Consider the following 14,734-nt stretch of genomic DNA (forward strand, 5'->3'; position numbering starts at 1 on the left):
AAAATGAATTTCTTTTTTGTGAAAGTGCCAGAGTAAAATTAAATCAGACTGCTCTAATATATAAGTGAAATTTGGATTTTAATAATTTAATTTCATTAAATAATTTAACCCTGAGTCTGAAAATTTTATAAACTAGCTATAATATTCTATAGCTACTTTATTTATTTATTTATTTGAGACAGAGTCTCACTCTGTCACCCAGGCTGGAGTGCAGTGGTGTGATCTCAGCTCACTGTAATCTCTGCCTCCCAGGTTCAAGTGATTCTCATGTCTCAGCCTCCCGAGTAGCTGGGATTACAAGTATGAACCAACATGTCTGGCTAATTTTTGTACTTTTTGTAGAGACAGGGTTTCACCATGTTGCCTAAGCTGGTCTGTGACACTCTGTTATAGCTATGCAAAACAGATTAAGACAACAGCCAAACACAAGTTCAAGGACAATACAGATGGTTCCACATTTACGATATTTCAACTTAGAATTTTTTGACTTTCTGATGTGTTTATCAGGATATAACCCCATAGTACCTAAGTCAAGAAGCATTTGGACTTATGATAGTTTGATTCACAATTTTTTGACTTTACAATGGGTTTACAGGGGTATTAAATGCATATTTGACTTAAAATTTTTTTTTTTCAGGATGTAACCCCATTGTAAGTCAAGGAGTATTGCCATCTACCACATAATAATGTCACAAAATATCTCCATAAAAGACCAAATATAAGTGAGTTGGGAGAAAGCATAAAAAAGTATTGGGCCATAGTGGTATCAGCATCTGTGTGAGAGACAGCAAAGGAATGTACCCAGGCTTCTGACGGTTCAGAGAACAAATTCACTAATAGGTAAATGTAAAGGGCCAATCTAGAATAGTAGCTAAATTAGGAGGAGATTCCACACAATCTGATTTGCAAGTGAAGGCAAAAGGACATCAACTCAATAAAGTCTGAGATACTAGAGCAATATGACTATGCTCATATCTAACAAAAAAGAACTGCTTCCAACGTGGAATCCAACAGTGAAGAGAAATTACTGGGAGTCTAATCAAAATTGAGCAGACAGAAGCAAAGAAAAGAGAAGGTTGAGAAAAAGTTGCACAATGGAGTCAGGGAGACAGCAGAATCGAGAATTTTTTTTAAAGTCATTTTACAAAAACAATAAAAGTGGGAGCACTACAGCCTTGAAGACAGAAACGGTATCATGAACTATCCACCCTATTAAAAAGTACAAAAAAAAATCATTTTACTTAAAAGAAATGAACAATAGAAAAGAATAGCAGATTCTTCCTAAAGTTATCATAAGGGAATAAAAGCATACAAAGAATAAAAGATGTCCCTATGAATAATGAAAGCATGCCAGAAAGACATACCCATATAAGATGAATATTGTGACCTAACATTTCAAAGTAAGCTACAAATCCTTTTTTAAATGACAACAGTGATGAAAAACCTCAGTACTTAAAAAATATTCAGAAATGATGTGTTTGACAGCAAGGAAGATATGAAAACAGAGGTGATCAAACTCAGCAAAAACTTAGAAAAGATATCAAAACTTATTTTAGGGATGAAGTCTAAGTTACAAGAAACACAAGAATGAATAAACACAATGGGTAATGCCTTAACAGAAATAGGAAATGGTAAGAAAAAAACTATAGAATTAAAAAAATGAGGAGACAAGATTTCAAGAGAAATTAATATGTAACACAGGCAAAGAAGGTCCAACATATGTGTACAACAGGAGTCCCTCAAGAAATGACCAAAGGAACAAAACAAAAAATACGAAAAACTATAATTTTAAAAACTCTCCTAAAATAAAAGATAACTTGAAAGACATACTGAAAGGACATACTTATACCTGGGGAAAATAATCAACATACCAAATATATTTGATAAAGCTAAAGTAATCTTCAAGTATAAAGGTCACAGATTAAAAAACCTATATCTGAGTTCTTGCTATAGAACTAGCAAGGACTTAATGGAATATTATTCCTATAAGTCTTTCCTGAAAATCTATTAGAGAATGCTCTTCAATCAAAAGCCTGGAAAGGAATTAACCTAAGAACTGGTGGAAGGTGTGAATCATTCAGTTAGCACCTTTGACAGAGAAGAGAGCAGTAGTATGTTCAGTATCTCTATAGGCAAGTCTTCCACCACTAAATGGAAGAAATGACCATAAAAGGATAGTAAAATTATACTGTTTCCCTCTCAACACATTTGAATTTAAGACTATAGATTTCCAGAATGTTTGATAACTAAATGTGAGTTATTAAATTCTTTCTAGAGTCAGATATATATATACACATATATATGAGAGAGAGAGGAGAGAGACAGAGAGAGAGAGAGAGAGAGAGAGAGAGAGAAAATAAATAAATTTTCATATTCCTCCAATGTTGTTGAATTGGCTAACCTTAGAGAGAGAAGTTTTCTTCCTAAGTAACCTAGTAAAGAAATCAGCTCCCACTCAATCTAGAGGGGAAAGTAACTAAAATTGGAGGATTCACACTAAAACCATCAACAGATTTTTGCCTATTCTCTCCCTCCAAGCCTGACACTCACAAAGTTCCAAGTGCATCCTATGGAAGTCTATAGCAAGAACCAGGAAGGGATTAAGAAATAGTAGTTCCTTTTATGGAGAAAGATATTTACCACGAGAAATGCTGGGATGATGGGCTAAAGGGGTTGAAGAAAGGGCCATATAGAAAAGATAAAAGCCTTCAGGAAGATCTTCTCCTTGCAATGGGGTAAATCTAGAAGGGCCTCTTAAGGAACAAAGAGAATAACCAGGCTCCTTCCACACCACCTTACCCTCTACTGGACATGTCAATAAAGAATAAAGCATCCCTAAAATTATTTTCAAGGCCAAGAAAAAGCTGATTATGACTATTAATATTATGGAATCTCTACAAAAGGACAATCTAATTATGCCATGTAAAATAATGTATTTAGATAGCTATATGCCTATAATTTCTCTAATTCTGAAAAGTAACATTCAGAATTAGAATATTACTTTTCTAATTGGAAAATTATCAGCATTGTTATCTCCTATTTGAATAAAGAGCAACAGCTAAATATAATACAGAAAACACAACAGTCTCCTAGACAAGTGAATAGCCCTTCTCATGATATCTAAACTGAAAAGTTGTAGAATTCCAAATCCAAATATATTTTAACACACAATTTATAAACAAAAGATTCAAGCACTTAAAGACTTTGCTTATGTAATAATTACAAATTAGCTCATAACTGCCTAGTAATTGGGTGAAGAGTTAAATCCATGGTTAAATGTAGAAGAGATTAAGGGGAAAGGCTTAGGAAAAAGAATAACTACTTAACCTAAGGTATGATTGCCAGTCAAGCTAATCTACTGCTGCAAAGCAAATGATAAATAGAAATCTGTACTGAAATATGTCTGGATACCACTGATTTGCTTAATGCAAAATAATCTAGTAAATTAAATATAGCCTACAAGCTGTATTCTCCCCATGCCCACATTGTGTCCTCAAATCCAGCAATGGTGAATATGTTGTTTACTAGGAAACACAATTAGCTACACTTTTCTAGAGTAAACCCAGAATAACTAGACTCAACAGAATGAAGGCTTCAGAAATACAGAAACACAGATGTTTATTCTACCATTTACTTTCATATATATTGACACCAAAGAATCAAATATGTAGCTGTGAAGCAGTAGTTTATCCAAAATTAAATGCTTCATAAAGTTGGAAATGGTCAAAAGCTGCAGAAAATATCCTGAAGGAAAATGTCTTACACAAATCACAGTTTTGCAGAGTTCACGAGTAAAACAGAACACAGTAAAACACCAGTCTATGTCTGCATACACAGAACACCTTCCACCTCAACAATTCTACAAATATTGTGTGTAAAAGATTGCCAGAAAGTGTTGCCAAGGACTGAGAGCAACTGAAGAAAGAGAACAACCAGCAGCATAAATAAGTGTAGAACAAAGTGCCATAAAATATTGGAGGATAGCATTATGCTTTATTTCTCTGAAATAGCCACAAAACTGGGCATTATTATCTTAGTCAAAAAGAGTCAATTGATATTACCGATTGAATTGTGCTTCAGTCAAAATGGCACTGTCCAGGAGATACAAACAGACTAGAGTCACAAAGTTTGAGTGTTTACTGTATTTAAATTTTTCTCCTCAACGAACAATTAAAGAGTACTATTCACCCTAAGCGCCCAAGAAATGAGTGAATTAATCTCAGATGATAGTTTTAGATACAGCCTGAATCATTAACAATACCTAGAATACCTGGGGCATTTGGAATACAAAACCGAATAATACCTCCAGATGTACTGGACTCATCTCAAAGTAGGAGGAAAACAAAACCACACCAAGCCAGATAGCTACAGTGGATTTTTTCCTCTCCTCTCTCTCTCCCTTCACTTCTGATTACATTTTTAAAATCCTTTCAATGTGTGTAGTATTACCAGGTGACAAGAACTGGACTATGCATGTTAGGAGCATTATAAATAATGTAGCTCACTTATTTCTCATGGAAATGTCCCATCACACACTTGTATCTCTCTCTTTTCACCTATATCTCAGCTATTTTACTTTCACTTTAGAATGAGAGAGAAGAGGAAAAAAACTAACATTCAAAATCTGTTTACTTTGCACTTAAATGATTAATGCAAGACTTATCTACCAGGAGGTATGTTCCTAAAAAGCAAGAATGTTGTCATATTTTCATTTATCTGACACCTAGTATATCTACTTACAAAACATTTGTTAAACTTGTGGATATCACAAGTGGTCTCCTTAGCCTTTACTATGAAATAAATATTCAAAAATTTAAAATCGCCTATTCTGGACCTCTATGCCGAAGCAGACTTTTGGGAAGAGCCTCAAGTAGAATAGCTCCATATTTCTCGTTAATATTCTTTATGTGAGGCTCATCTAAAATCACTGTGAATAAAGTACAAGACAGTGAAAAAAACAACTTGAATTCAGGTCCAATTGTCATTCTATTTTCCTCATTTATATAAAAGACTACGATTTCTATGCTCTGACATTTTACAAACACAAACATAGAATGGGTTGATGGAGTGTCTCTTGTACTGACAGAGGTACTGCCAACACAAAATTAACCATACTTGTCAATGTGACAGATTAGATAAGGAAAGACAGGAACTCCCAAGGTTAATTTTCAAAGTGGCTCCAATAGCAGCAGCTAGTGAACTACCTTCTTCAAACTCTAAAGTACAGTAAGGGTGGTAATGCTAGCAGCTACAATTTAAAATTATAGCTTTATTTTTATAAAAAGTTAGTGCCTTATCACAATAAAAGCCCAATATGCATTTTATTACCGAGAGATTGGTTTTCACATGATCATTTAGGAATTCAGACTTCATTCATCTTATGGCTCCACCATTCCATTAGGGCCTTGGTCAGAGTCCTTTGCTAGATTCTCTGCATCCAGTTGGCAGATGAGGGAAAAGAAAGAATGAGGAGGACCAAATGAGAATTTTTAAATTGAACAAGAATGAAAGTGTTCTTTATCATTTAGCCTTATCTAACTGCAGCAGAGGTCAGCAAAGAAAAAAATACATAACTGCAAAGGGGGCCAGAAATTACAGCCTAGAAGTAGGCTCAAGTGGGAGAGAAAAGAGGATTAGGTGAACAAATAGCAGTTTACTATAGAAGACTTTTTGTATTATTAATAACTCTATTTGTCTAAATTACTCTTGGAGACAGTCTGAACCAAATTTTAAAGTGACTCCCACTGCATAACCATCATAATCTGTCACCATAAATAAGAAAATCTAACTTAATCACCTACCTTACTCTCCACATTAGGTTCTTAATGACATTTGGTTATTTTCAAAAGTCGCATCTACCCCTAAAAGACAGATTCACTCCAACAGTATTCTAAATGAAATTCTCCAAAGACATTAAAAAAAAAAAAAAGGACTTCAAAAAGACTAGAAAACATATATAATTCCCCAAGGTGATCTCTTGGAATAGGTCTGAAGAGCAGTGCACTGTTTTTCTTAAAGGATGGTCAGGACCCTGATAACTTATTTAAAAGTTCTTAAGATTTGTCAAAGCAAGGTGGTATGTAATTTCAAACTGATGATAGTAAGTGTGCATTAATAACAATACAGAAAAAAAAAACTCTTTGCTCATGAACATTAAAATATATAACACCAGTTGAACTTTCTGGATCCTTTTAACATTATAAATACAAAAACCTTATTGTAAACTGTAAACTCTTGTCAACAGAGACTCCAGTGCTGCCTTAGTTCTAAGTTTTGGGATTTGGGGCCAAATGGAGATGAAAGACTATATTCTCATATACCAAACATCATCTTACTGAAAGACTACTACTTTCTCTCCAAAAAGCATTATGTCTATCATTCTCATCTCATCTCCAAGACGACTCTCATTCTCTTGGTACTGTTGTTCTCAATTTAATATCATGAGGAAAATGATCTAATTGAAACAATTCATACAAAGATAGTGAGTTTCAAGGATGTCTTTTCAGAGATATGCATTTTAAAAAATAAAATGGTGGCTCACTCCTGCTACCCCAGCTCTTTGAAAGGCCAAAGCGGAAGGATCACTTGAGGCTGGGAGTTTAAGAACAGCCTGAACATAGTGGAACCCCATTTCTTAAAAAAAAAAAAAAAAAAAAATTAGCCAGGCATGGCAGTATGCACCTGTAGCCTTAGCTACTCGGGAGGCTGAAGTGGAAGGATCGCCTGAGCCCAGGAGTCTGAGGTTACAGTGAACTATGATTATGCCATTACACTCCAGTCTGGGTAACAAAGCGAGACTCTGTAATCAATCAATAAATGACTGTCAACTCAAAAGGATCTCTAAGTAGTAAAATGTCAGGCAATGTGTTAGAGTGAAATAGAAATGTTCAAGTAGAGAAATATATTTGGTGGGCAATGAGATCCCAAACAGTCCAGAATTCCTTCCCTCAAGAAACCAACATTTCAGATGAGATGACAAGTATCTTAAATAGTGACAGTACAATGTAAAGGTGTAAATATAGTGCTTTGAATATTCAAAGAAAGTCACACTTGTCTTTACCTGGAAACGTTAGGAATATTTTGCAGAAAAGCATGATATTTGAAAGCTGTTTGCAAAGAACAGTTAGGGGTTTTCAGGCAAAAAGCATGTATATTAGAGGCACAAGTATTCCTGACAGGAAAAATATACCCAAAGAAAGTGAGTTCAGTTTGGCAGGAACACAAGGTACACAGTGGAGGTTAGTGAGATGAGTCTTTTACCCCCATTTCACCAAGGAACCAACAGAAATCTTTCATCAAAATCAGTGTGTGTGCGTGTGTGTTTTTTGAAGAAAAACTGTGCTTATAGCAGTATAATGATTACATTAAAGATGCAAGACAACTGGCATGGGAAAAGACTTAAGAGGTGACAATTCCAGAAGTCCAAGCAAGAAGTAATAATTAGGACACGGAAAGAATGAAAAAAAAAAAAAACCCACCATGTTCAGGAAATAATTCTGAGGAGGTAAGACAAGATATAGTGACCACAAGGATGGGAGAAATGAGGGAGGAGAAAAAGTCAAAGATTATGCTAGTAGGAAGTAAGAACTCAATCCAATGACATTCTAGGTCTGAATATCTCTTAACCATAAAGAATGTGTTCCATCGTGCCAACAAAAGAAGAAACCAACTCCATTTCTGTACCATGTCTCTGAGTGTAAATTTAAGTCATTCAATACTCTTATCTTGATAACTATGCTTCTAATCATATCTTATTACATATGAATCTTTAAAACACATGACTCAAACTTGCAATTATATAGAGTAAAATCTGTTGAATTTTATTAGTTTTATTCTCAGTAACACAGAAAAATGCACTAGGTCACTTTTTCTTTTTTCCTTTTTTTGAGACGGAGTCTCGCACTGTCACCCAGGCTGGAGGGTAGTGGTGTGATCTCGGCTCACTGCAAGCTCCGCCTCCCGGGTTCACGCCATTCTCCTGCCTCAGCATCCCAAGTAGCTGGGACTACAGGTGCCCGCCACCCCACCCAGCTAATTTTTTGTGTTTTTAGTAGAGACAGGGTTTCACTGTGTTAGCCATGATGGTCTTAATCTTCTGACCTCGTGATCCGCCAGTCTCAGCCTCCCAAAGTGCTGGGATTACAGGAGTGAGCCACTGCGCCCGGCCACACTAGGTCACTTTTTCAAAGCATGTAAATTGAATACGAATTCCTGTACCAAGAGGATATGATATATTCTGTTTTGTGAAAAATAGGTTGAATACACTTTAAAACTTTTTATGCAGATGGTAACAGGATAAAGAAGATAAAAACCATGAGCAAAACATCTAAAGACAGTTATAATAATACTTTAAAAAATTCAGATTTGTAAACTTGTAGAATGTGTAAGGATCATGTCTGTTTTAACTTGCCATACAGAGGTACCAATTATAAAAATACCCATTTCCAGCCAATAGAAATGCAGTAATTACACTTTTCAATGCCTGTTTCAAGTTTGAATTTAAATACCAACATAATCTTCCACTCAAAAATTATAAAGCCAACCCCAGCAGAGAAAATTATGACGTATTTCTTAAGAAAATTAAACTGCAGATAACAGGATTGCTATTCTAAAATTATATGATTCAGAAGAAAGGATTTACATCTAAACTGATTTATTTTTCTCCAAATCCACACACAACAAACTTATATCTTACCAAATAACTCTGAGGTAAACAGTTTAATCAAGGTGTTCGGCATTGCTTCCAGGAAGGAAATATAACACTATAAATAGTAAACTTCCCTTGAATCACAAGGAAGACATTCAGGAATATGTCTAGTTGGGTGTTCACTGGTTTTTTTTAATTCAAAGTTTCAGGATAGATGTGCAGGAAGGACGTGCAGGTTTGTTACACAGGTAAATGTGTGCCCGTCATTGGTTTTATCTTATACAAAGTGAGCAAATCCTAAGTCACTAACTCTCAGTATATTAAAATTACCTAAAGTATTATGCAAACATGATAATGAACCTCTACTCTGTATGGAGAAAATGTCAGGAGCCAGGGATTATCCAGTGATTGCTGAAAAAGGAATGTGAACTTTAGGGTGCGCATGCTATTGCTCTCTTTCTCTTTCTCCCTCTCCTTCCTTCCCTGTCTATATCTCTCATACACATACATACACCATTTCTCTTGGTCCTTAAGTATATACAGAAACAATAAATTAAAACCAGCCTATAGAAATATACAATTATACATAAAATCATGATCTACAGCACTAACTATATTTGTAGTCTAATTATGCTTATTGCTCTGTCCCCCTGACAGTGACAAGAGTAGGATGTTTTGTCAAAGTTTTTCTTGGAAGGAGAGAAATATGAAGCTGGTTAGGAATAATTTCCTAGGGAATTATAACTGAAGTAATACTTTTTTTTTAATAAGGACAAAATATTCCAGAAAAAGTCTTGGAATATTTATCCAATATAAGCATATCTTTTCAGAGAAATGTGAGAAAATCATTAGTATATATGAGTTATTTCCCTTTTAGGGGTTATTTGAATACCACATTCCTCAGAATTGTAAAACTCAAGACTAGAAAGGGAATGGAAAAGATGTATTCATGTTCATTTATAATAGCTTCTTAGGATATTAATTTTGCTAAATTTCAGTAGAACATTTTATTCAGCAATGAGAAATTACACTATTCAGTTAATATGCTTTTACAACCTCAGATGAACCTCAACCTTGTATAACTGACTTCCTAAAAAGTTTGTATAAATAACATTTTGTAAATTGGATCATTTTATTTGCACATAAGTTATATACTGTGTAGAGCAAATAACCACCTCAAAATCTGCTTTACAGTTTAAAGTTTTGACATTACGATGAAGTTCAAATTAATATATAATTCACATTCTCCTTACTTGGAGCTCAGTATTACCACAGTCTTTAGGAGGGACTATAAAAACATCAGAATTTTTAATTTGAAGAGCCCACCAAATTTTGGGCATGGATGGTTTAGTTTCTCTAAGTATAACAGACTCAGGGTCAGCAGTGGTGGCTCTCTATTACCAGCAGTTAGGAAGCCCAAGGTGAGAGGATTCCTTGAGCCCAGGAGTTCAAGACCAGTCTGGGCAACATAGGGAGACCCATCTCTACAAACACTAAAAAAGTAGCCAGGCATAGTGGTACACACTTGTGGTCCTGGATGCTCAGGAGGCTAAAATGGGAGGACTGCTGGAGCCCAGGAGGCTGAGGCTGCAGTGAGCCATGAGTGCACCACCGCAATCAGCCTGGGTAAGTGAAACCCTGTCTCAAAGAAACAAACAAAAATTCAGAAGCTGATTCCATGGAGCCTCACTAAATCAAAATTCACTTAATAGAACTTTAAATGTCACTTAGAAACTCACTCTGTGGAAAACTATCTTCTATCTTTTACAACGTGGACTATGCTGACATCACCCATCTTTATCCTACCTATCTCTACCAGCAAGAGCACCCAGCTCCTTCTATTTTGTGTGAAAGTCTAAATCAGTGTTTTTCCACCACTATCACTGAATAACAGGCCTTAAATGAACATAAAAACCATCAGTTACCTAAATTATTAGGCATTTTTACAAAATGGACAACACAAATATACTCTATTAATTTTAACCTCTGTCAGATATTCAGAGGACTTGCATGCCCTGACAATCATTGTTCATGTAGCTGGGTTCAAATCACTGATGTGAACATATATAGCTAAACAGAAATCTCTATATAAATGCTATGTAAGGATTTAACAAATATTCACTGCAAGCCTGGCTTTCTAAACACCAGAAACCATGGTAGATGCCGGAATACTAAAAATGACATGGTATTATTTGGTGAAGCACAGATATGCACCAAAATTACCTTGAATACAGAGTTATAGAAACATTAAGATAAATGAAAAATCATAATTAAACTATTAAAGCCTCTAGAATCACTACATTAACTATGGAATAATACAGGGGGTCAAACAATCAAAGATTCAGCTACTGCACTATATATTTTATATTTTGAGGCACTTAATTCAATAATGGAATAATATTTTTAAATTATTGGTAAGTCCTTAGAGACTAGACTTCATAATGGGAGACTTTTAACAACCCACTGTCAACATTAGACAGATCAATGAGACAGAAAGTTAATAAGGATATCCAGGAATTGAACTCAACTCTGCACCAAGTAGACCTAACAGACATCTACAGAATTCTCCACCCCAAATCAACAGAATATACATTCTTCTCAGCGCCACATCGCACTTATTCCAAAATTGACCACATAGTTCGAAGTAAAGCACTCCTCAGCCAAATGTAAAAGAACAGAAATTATAACAAACTGTCTCTCAGACACAGTGCAATCAAACTAGAACTTAGGATTAAGAAACTCACTCACAACTGCTCAGCTACATGGAAACTGAACAACCTGCTCCTGAATGACTACTGGGTATATAACGAAATGAAGGCAGAAAGATGTTCTTTGAAACCAATGAGAGCAAAGACACAACATACCAGAATCTCTGGGACACATTTAAAGCAATGTGTAGAGGGAAATTTATAGCACTAAAGGCCCACAAGAGAAAGCAGGAAAGATCTAAAATTGACACCATAACATCACAATTAAAAGAATTAGAGAAGCAAGAGCAAAGACGTTCAAAAGCTGGCAGAAGGCAAGAAATAACTAAGATCAGAGCAGAACTGAAGGAGATAGAGACACAAAAAACCCTTCAAAAAATCAATGAATCCAGGAGCTGGTTTTTTGACAAGATCAACAAAATTGATAGACTGGTAGCAAGACTAAGAAGAAAAGAGAGAACCAAATAGATGCAATAAAAAATGATAAAGGGGATATCACCACCAATCCCACAGAAATACAAACTACCATCAGAGGATACTATAAACACCTCTACACAAATAAACTAGAAAATCTAGAAGAAATGGATAAATTCCTGGACATGTACACCCTCCCAAGACTAAACCAGGCAGAAGTTGAATCCCTGAATAGACCAAAAACAGACTCTGAAATTGTGGCAATAATTAATGGCCTACCAACCAAAAAAGTTCAGGACCAGACGGATTCACAGCCGAATTCTACCAGAGGTACAAGGAGGAGCTGGTACCATTCCTTCTGAAACTATTCCAATCAATAGAAAAAGGGGGAATCCTCCCTAACTCATTTTATGAGGCCAGCATCACCCTGATACCAAAGTCTGGCAGAGACACAATAAAAAAAGAGAATTTTAGACCAATATCCCTGATGAACATCGATGCAAAAATCCTCAATAAAATACTGGCAAACCAAATCCAGCAGCACATCCAAAAGCTTATCCACCATGATCAAGTGGGCTTCATCCCTGGGATGCAAGGCTGGTTCAACATACACAAATCAGTAAATGTAATCCAGCATATAAACAGAACAAAAGACAAAAACCACATGATTATCTTAATACATGCAGAAAAGGCCTCTGACAAAATTCAACAGCCCTTCATGCTAAAAACTCTCAATGAATTTGGTACTGATGGGATGTATCTCAAAATACTAAGAGCTATTTATGACAAACCGACAGCCAATATCATACTGAATGGGCAACAACTGGAAGCATTCCCCTTGAAAACTGGCACAAGACAGGATGCCCTCTCTCACGACTCCTATTCAACATAGTGTTGGAAGTTCTGGCCAGGGCAATCAGGCAGGAGAAAGAAATACAGGGTATTCAATTAGGAAAAGAGAAAGCCAAATTGTTCCTGTTTGCAGATGACATGATTGTGTATTTAGAAAACCCCATTGTCTCAGCCCAAAATCTCCTTAAGCTGATATGCAACTTCAGCAAAGTCTCAGGATACAAAATCAATGTGCAAAAATCACAAGCATTCCTATAAACAAATAATTGACAGAGAGCCAACTCATGAGTGAACTCCCATTCACAATTGCTAGAAAGAGAATAAAATATCTAGGAATCCAACTTACAAGGGACATCAAAGACCTCCTCAAGGAGAACTACAAACCACTGCTCAAGGAAATAAGAAAGGACACAAACAAATGGAAAAACATTCCATGCTCATATATAGGAAGAATCAATATCATGAAAATGGCCATACTGCCCAAAGTAATGTATAGATTCAATGCTATCCCCATCAAGCTAACATTGACTCTCTTCACAGAATTAGAAAAAACTACTTTAAATTTCATATAGAACCAAAACAGAGCCCGTATAGCTGAGACAATCTTGGCTTATGGCTTTATTCTTTTTGCATAAGCAAAAAGAAAATATTCTGTTGCTTATGCAAAAAGAATAAAGCTGGAGGCATCACACTACCTGACTTCAAACTATACTACAAGGCTAGAGTAACCAAAACAGCATGGTACTGGTACCAAAACAGAGATATAGACCAACGGAACAGAACAGAGCCCTCAGAAATACCACCACACATCTACAACTATCTGATCTTTGATAAACCTGACAAAAACAAGAAATGGGCAAAGGATTCCATATTTAATAGTGCTGGAAAAACTGGCTAGCCATATGTAGAAAGCTAAAACTGGATCCCTTCCTCACACCTTATACAAAAATTAATTCAAGATGGATTAGAGACTCATAAAAACCCTGGAAGAAAACCTAAGCAATACCATTCAGGACATAGGCATGGGCAAGGACTTCATATCTAAAACACCAAAAGCAATGGCAACAAAAGCCAAAATTGACAAATGGGATCTAATTAAACTAAAGAGCTTCTGCACAGCAAAAGAAGTTACCATCAGAGTGAAGAGGCAACCTACACAATGGGAGAAAATTTTTGCTACCTACTCATCTGACAAAGGGCTAATATCCAGAACCTATAAAGAACTCAAACAAATTTACAAGAAAAAACAAACATCCCCATCAAAAAGACGGCAAAGGATATGAATAGAACTTCTCAAAAGAAGACATTCATACAGCCAACAGACCTATGAAAAAATGTTCATCATCAATGGCCATCAGAGAAATGCAAATGAAAACCACAATGAGATACCATCTCACACCAGTTAGAATGGCGATCATTAAAAAGTCAAGAAACAACAGGTGTTGGAGAGGATGTGGAGAAACAGGAATACTTTTACACTGTTGGTGGGACTGTAAACTAGTTCAATCATTGTGGAAGACAGTGTGGCGATTCCTCAAGGATCTAGAACTAGAAATATCATTTGACCCAGCCCATCCCATTACTGGGGATACACCCAAAGGATTATAAATCATGCTGCTATAAAGATACATGCACACGTATGTTTACTGTGGCACTATTCACAATAGCAAAGACTTGGAACCAACCCAAATGTCCATCAATGATAGACTGGATTAAGAAAATGTGGCACATATACACCATGGAATACTATGCAGCCATAAAAAGGATGACTTCATGTCCTTTGTAGGGACATGGATGCAGCTGGAAACCATCATTCTCAGCAAACTATCACAAGGACAGAAAACCAAACACCGCATGTTCTCACTCCTAGGTGGGAATTGAACAATGAGAACACTTGGACACAGGAAGGGGAACATCACACACCAGGGTCTGTCGTGGGGTGGGGAGAGTGGGGAGGGATAGCATTAGGAGATATACCTAATGTAAATGATGAGTTAATGGGTGCAGCACACCAACATGGCACATGTACACATATGTAACAAACCTGCACGTTGTGCACATGTACCCTAGAACATAAAGTATAATAAAAAAATTACAATTCACTGAAGGTTTA

The 14,734-nt window shown here is 35.9% G+C and overlaps 1 protein-coding gene across 7 annotated transcripts in view; it reads right to left on the bottom strand.

Moving 5' to 3' along the window:
• The window catches only part of GLCCI1 (glucocorticoid induced 1), a 128,833-nt gene that overhangs the window by 99,579 nt on the left and 14,520 nt on the right, over positions 1–14,734 (bottom strand). The window lies entirely within an intron of this gene.

The sequence above is a fragment of the Macaca mulatta genome, chromosome 3 (assembly GCF_049350105.2).
Source record: "Macaca mulatta isolate MMU2019108-1 chromosome 3, T2T-MMU8v2.0, whole genome shotgun sequence".
Lineage (NCBI taxonomy): Eukaryota > Metazoa > Chordata > Mammalia > Primates > Cercopithecidae > Macaca > Macaca mulatta.